The sequence below is a fragment of the Pectinophora gossypiella genome, chromosome 11 (assembly GCF_024362695.1).
Source record: "Pectinophora gossypiella chromosome 11, ilPecGoss1.1, whole genome shotgun sequence".
Taxonomy (NCBI): domain Eukaryota; kingdom Metazoa; phylum Arthropoda; class Insecta; order Lepidoptera; family Gelechiidae; genus Pectinophora; species Pectinophora gossypiella.
Genome location: NC_065414.1, coordinates 10,054,265 through 10,061,640, shown reverse-complemented (window position 1 = coordinate 10,061,640; position 7,376 = coordinate 10,054,265).

Here is a 7,376-nt window from a genome sequence, read left to right as displayed (position 1 = left end):
GAGCGATCATTTGGGTCTTTGGGTAACATATAAGTGGTGCCGACAGTAATATAATCGGGTAATGTATGTGGGTTTTCGATAAAGTTATTTATATGGTTGTGGAGGTATGGATGAACGTGTGTTAGTTTTTTATACCAGTAGTTATGGATGTTATCAGAGCCAGGGGCTTTCCAGTTATGCAATTTATCAATTACAGATATAAAAGTTTCTACAGGTACATGTTCAAATTGCATCGGTTCTGTGTTTCGTTGGTTAATCTCCTCATTTTTTATCCACTCTGCTTCATAATTATGTTCGACAGAACTCTCCCAGATGCTGGACCAAAATCTATGTAACTCCTCTGTTCTTGGCGCTACTATCGCATTTAGGGTGTCTTGTGGATGTGGAGCATGTTGGTTACTACTTGTGGATTCTCTAAGAGTACGATAAAATTGTTTTTCATTACTTGTAAATTGTTTGTTTTGGGTCTTACGGGATGTACATGTTTTGTATCGTTTTAATCTATTGCATGAAACTGAAAGTTTTTGTTTAAGTGTATCTAGAAAATGTGAGAGTTGTGTGTTTGGTTCTTCGTGGGTGCTATGAATTTTATACTGCTTCATTATACTGTCTACGTGCCTATTTAAGTTGGTGCTTCTACTTCCATTGATATAGTGTGACAACCTGCCTATTTTAGTTCTTAAATCTTCTACTCTGCGTTCTAACCTTATTTGCCATTTAGGTTTCTTTTTCTTTCCTCTGTAGCATTGTTTGTCTGTCTTGGGTGGGATTTCTAGCTTAGCTCCATTTAATTTAGCAGCTGTCCATGCAGCACAGTATATAATCGTCTGTAGAGAGATAAAATCTGTGACTATATCAGTATGATTTGGTAATGTGTATGTGTTTAAATACTCAACTATTGTAGCAAGCTTTTTAGATGATCTCTGTTTTGGAATATAATCTCTATTTGTCGGTTCAATATGTTGGTAATAATTTAAAGCTTGTTTAAATGTTCTGTCTATCTCTGTGTTTCTTTCAGTAGTATCAGGTGTTTCAATGGGAGAATTTTCTGTTGTTACTAATTGTTCCAGGTCTATATTCATTAAAGAGTCAATATCCGTTTGTGTATTATTTTCAATATGTGGTTCAGTATCATTTATAAATGTCGGTGGTAGTTGGTTGGCAACTTCTTCTTTGATTAGTCTTAATCTATCTTCACTTATATATTTGTTTGCTATAATAAGTCTCCTTTGATCTGCAACTCGTTGTTCAGTTATATGAGCTAGGTGTGGGAATGTGGTTATAAAATCCTTATGCAACGCTTGTCTGTATGTTGTGAGGTTAGTTTCTAAATTTGTGATTCTATAGTATGCCCTTATTATTGCTTCATTATGTTCAGGAGTCCATCTCATCCTTTGACTTAATGCAGGATTAATGAACGAATTCGGTGTTGATGTTGGCTGTGTGAATGTTGCAGATGCTAAGGCCTGTCTGGTAGATGTACTTGTATCTGATGGGCGTAGGTGTTGTTCAGCCCGCAACTTTATATTATCTAGAATCTCTGGTGGTATTACTTTTCGTGATATGGTACTACGCGCTTGGTTAGCTAGTGTATTTGCGGACAGTTTATGTATTTTGGTATTAGAAGGATTTCTTTCTTTGAAAAGTTCAAAACACCTTTTGATGTATCCATATCCCTCACCTTTAGCTATAAAATAGCAGAACATTAATTCTTTTAGTTCTTCTTGTGACCACTTTGTTCTACTAGTATTTTTAGATGAACTCTTTGTGGCCAATTTGGGATCCGATATACCGGCAGAGTTATCAGGACTGCACGAGTCCCTACTCTGCAAGGTATAAACGGTGTCAGGGGTTGCGGTTGATGAACGGGAAATGGATGAATTTTGAAATGAATGAGGTGATGAGCTGGGTGATTGGAAGAGGCTATGTGTGGATGATATTGGTGATGACGGGTTTGAGAGTACTGGGTCGTTGAATAATATACTATTGGTTTCGGCTGTAGTCAATTGTTCGGGGGGAACCCGCCTGCTCAATCCCCCACCGCCGATGGATCGCATGCTGTTACACCCAGCATCGGCTCCAGGTGCGCCCCGGCGCTCGCCCCCGGGCAGCGGCCCTTTACGTAATATTTTCTTTGATCGTAGCTCCATATTAAATGGGTTCCTTTGCCTTGTTGGCCGCGTAAGTTTCAATAGTACGCGTGTCCGCCCCCCACGTGGATCTGGTGTTCGACCCGGACGTAAGGTAGGATTTTAGGGGGCTTATTATTATTATTATTAAGAGCGCAGCTCTTCAATAGAGAGAGAGATTTGCACACAAAGCAACGTTGTACATACACTCACACTACACAGTTACACGTCTCCATAATTTACCTATTATAATGTATTCTTTTCATTAGTAGTTTTGTTATTATAAGTAAGTTTTATTTATTCATTTTGCATATATATTTTTGATAGGAATATATATCTATAATATCAAGTATAAGTAATGCATTATAATCTATGTAAGTATCATAGTATGTTTTCTTTATTATATATAAGTAGGTACGTAATTGAGTTTGGTGTGTCCGTGGCTCACGTTCGATAGGTCTCCCATAATACCAGCGCCGCGGCCCGTGCTAAGCACGTGTCACGGCATTATGCTGAGGGAGATCCTTTTTTTATTTTGGGCGCCTCCATTGTGTATTTAATGTCTGTATTATTTGTCTTTTTGTCTTTGTTTTTTTTTTCTATTTCTTTTTTATTTCTGTAATGTAAGTTTGTAAATGTGGCGTCCAATATGGAAATAAATATTTTCTTTCTTTCTTTCTTTCTTTCTATAAGGTAACTAAATGTTTAAGGCCGTCTCACCAGGACAGTTTTTACAAACACAGTTGGGTCGACGGCTTACCACATATCACGTGAGTCTAACAGAAATCTCGGTGACGTGTGGGTACTTAGTTCATCTTGCGATGGATGTACCTTTGAGTACCCCATTGGGATATAGTCGCAAGCTTATGTTATGTTATGTTCACTAGGACACTATGGCGGCGCAACCACAACAGTCGCGCCTTCAACAATATTTATGTAGTTGTATTTAAACGCTACCTCATGGTGTCAGCTCTACCATGATATACTCTAGAGATATGGCTAAATGTGTCAATTTTATATAAAAAAATCTTCTTTTCAGTCAATTTCGTGTCATCATCTTGCCGGTATAGCATTCTCCATACTTGTCTATCAAATGCCATGCCAATTCTTTTATCTTTTCCATGTCTCTTCTTGGTCTTCCCCTTCCTCTCAAATCTCTCTCTTCCTCTTTCAATTTCGTGAGATTTTAAATTCCTTTTTGTTAGGCTAACCTACATCTAGACCCTTTTATCTGTAACCTTATCTAACCTCATATATTCGATACAAAAAACCGTCTTCATCAGCCCTGAAATAATAGCTAAAGTTTCCGCGACCGAAAGGTTATTTTTCGTTTGGAGACAAAAGTTAAAGGAGCCTACTAAGAAGGGAGACATAATCGGACTCTATTGTTCTACTTCCTAAAGGTCATTCGGATCATTAGCGTCGTCTGCAGACGAAAAGTAATGCTTTATACGCCTCTGTTTGGAATTACCTACTCAATATTGATATTATCCGATTTCTGTGGCAATAATATAAACCCCGACCTGTAATCCCTCATGGCGCGAATCTCAAGATAACTTGCATCCACTTTGTAAATAAAATTATTCCTAACTTATGTACGATACAATCCCGGTTAATAGCAATAAGCTCGCTTACCTAACCTAAAGATTTTTGACAGGTCCGATTTTTATACAAAAGCGTCTGCCTGTCTAACCTTTCAACCCGCGAAGGATAACCAGCCCTACCTCTGAAACGGATTTCTCGTGAATATGGGTTTCGTTACGATGCTTTCACCTTGAGTTTTACCACTTGATAAGACTATAACATAACATTTATATTATAAGCCTATATACGTCTCACTGCTGGGCACAGGGCCCCCCTTAGTCGACCGAAAAAAATTTAATATAAAACATTTAAATAAAAGGAAAAGAGAAGTACGCTCTCATCAAAATTATTACGCATGCTCGTCGATTTCATGAGCATGCGTGATAATTTTGATGAGAGCGTAAAAAGCGAAAGTGATGTGTCAGAATCACAGTAAGTGGAATTCCGTCGCCCTATCTACCCTAACAATGACGTCATAAATCGTCTGAAACAGACGTATAAGGCCAATGTATCTACCCTACCGGAAAATATGTGTAATCTTATGTATTTTTGTAAAAGAGGAGTAAAATCAGCGGTCAAAAGTCAAAAAACACAGCAACTATCGGAAACTTTATGACAGAAGTTTTCTAATCTCCAATCTTTCTCTTGTCCACTAGAAACCCGTTCTTATCACTAGCACCAACGTTAGCGACCCTCATACCACTATCACCAATACATGTAGACAACCTCCTTTAACACGTTAGCTTATTGTTAGATAAGCGTGGAGGCATCCTTTGGTAAGTCACGTCCTGCCTATTAAGGTTCGAGAGGCGATATGACGGGATATCAATATTGAGCCAGCTCTCTAAGGTTCTTGTTTATATGCGTGTTAGGACCTAAAATTGTGTTTAGAAATAATTAAGTCACTCATTTATATTACATAATTTTGTTTTTTTTTTAATTGAGAGTTATTTTAGATAAGTAAGTATACCTTTGTAGTAAAAATAAGGGTGTTACTGGCATCGTAACGAATACTGAGGGAGATGATGATTCTGAGTTGATATCAAGTAGAATTTTCCGTCGCAAAATTCATTTATTTTAGTTTTATTTTAATTACTTTCAATTCTATACTTTCGCGACGGAAAATTCTACTTATTAACTCAGAATCTTATTATCCTCTTCAGTATTCGTTACGATGTCACTTACACCCAGTGCAAGTACGCAAAGGTAGCCATACAAGTGCTTATAAATAGGTGTTAGTGACACTGCAAAGAACACTGAGGTGGATGATTCAAACCATGATTCTGAGTTGATATCAAGTGGAATTTCCTATCGGAAAAATCATGAGAATTTTAGTGTTCTCTTTCGTTACGGACCTAATGTACATTTCTAAAGTAGCAGTGTTAAAACTCGTGTGTAAAAAAATCAGTAAATCATATCATGTGTAAGGTATTTATCTATCTTTCTATTTATCTCTCGATCACTCTTGTCAGTGTAGCATTCGCCATGCTACTTTTTAGGGAAAAGTAGGGCAGTGGTTTCTATTTATCTAACCAGGTATATTTCAAAAGCCATTCTTTCCCAACACTATCGCAGCATGTAGTGTAGGCATGTCGTGTGGTTCGATTCAATTTAAAATACATCGCCTATTCTCGCATTGCAAAGTAAAGGAATACCCATGTGAAAGTTAATGTATTTTAAATTGATTTCACACACGCGAATGCCTCGCAAAATCACTGAAGGCAACACAGTCATTATAAATTATGCAAGCCACGAAAATCTGTGCTTTTCATTTAGTAGAAATACTGGTGTACTTCACGGGTATTAACATAGCACATAAAATAACAGCGTCATGCCTGTATCCCCAAAGGCGTAGGCAGACGTGTTTAGTATTATACCTTCCGACACCTACTCATCGCCAGCTATGGTTGTTTAAGTCGCATCTAGGTAATAGGGGCAAGCTTATTACCTAAATGCGACTAATCACATTCACCGGGCACATATCCTGGAAGGCACGCTACGGGTACTAACTTCTTCCCTCGTGTGGGTTGTGAGATGGAGTACCAACCTCATCAACCCTGGTGTCAGGGTTATTATTGAGCCGCCAAAGGCCCCTGACATGACTCATGTAACGACTACTTACTAACATCAGTAAGTAGTAACCGGGACCAACGGCTTAACGTGCCTACACGAAGCATGGATCATCTAACTTTCACACAATAACAAAGTAATTTTTATGATATTTCCCCACCGGGTTTCGAACCCAGATCCTCCGGATTGTGAGCTTAACGATCAACCATTCCGGAGGCCATTCCGTTCCGTTCGTGGAGGTGGACGGGTACTAACTGATAATAAAACAAATTTTCTACTAACATATGTTGCATACATGACGCTCCGTGGACGAGAAGGTACTCGTACTTTATGATCAGATACTGATAGATGCAAATTAAGTACCTCATTATTAGGATTAATTCCCAAACTCTATAGTCACTTCAAATCATCAGGAGAGTATCCTATCCTCAGGTTATCAAATACGTAATACATTTTAAGAAATAAAATTCAAAAATTTTATATTTGTAAAATAAACCGTCTTTCCAAGTCAAACATAAATCACTGTACAAAAATTATTAATTGCCACCAAAATTAATTAAAACGAACATCTTAAAGATTTATGACAGACGAACAAGATGCTTTTCAATTTTACCAGGTTGCTGCAATTTATAAAAACTGTTTTACAACACTTACAAAAACAATATCAGACTCTAATTACTAAGTACCTGTGCTTTTTCTCCCAAAATATAAGTACTTACACGTTTTTACAATATAATTCTCATTGAAATTCAGAATTTGCTTTTGAACAGTTTAAGACAGTAATTAAAAAGATTTTTTGTGAAAAAGGTTAATATAAGATTAGTGATTATCTAGTCTGGGAACTGATATTACGCAGCCAAATTACTAAATTGTGTAACAATATTTTATATTTCTTTTTAAAAGAACGTCTAGGGCCCAGTTTCGAGGTTTTTCTTGCAGCTTCTTTTTCCTGGCTATACAGGTTGTGAAAAGCTACAATAGTTGTAGGCGGATGCTAGATTGGTTATGTAAAAAAATACGATTCAAAGTGTAATTATGTTACCTACTGAATAAAGAAAAAAATAAAACACACGCCAAAACAAAACAAAACAAAATATGGACTAGTTTCCGATATAAATATTGCGAATTTGAATTTGAAAGATATTTTAGAATTTGAATTTGAATGGTATTGAGTAAAAACCTCTAGCTAGCAACACAGACTAAATTATAGTAAGTTGCGCCCGAAATTAATTAAAACACAACAAAGAAACAATATTACTCCTTTGACTAGATGTAAAAAAGGGTGCTTTCATGTAAGTAAGTAGTTTTCTGTCACTGAATTGGAAAAACAATCTGGCGGAAAAACGATTTGGTTCAATGCTCCTTGTTCATTGTCAACTTGTAGTTATGCTTCTTCTTCTATCGTGTCAGTTTTGAGGTGGATTACCAATCTCAGCACCCTGGTGTCAGGGTTATTATATGCCGTCAAAAGCCCCTGACATGGCTCATGTAACGACTACCTACTTACATTAGTAAGTTATTAACCAGAACCTTTTTTGACGTCACTTATTGTAGATTTGCCGCAGATGGCATTAACTACTTGGCCGGACAAAT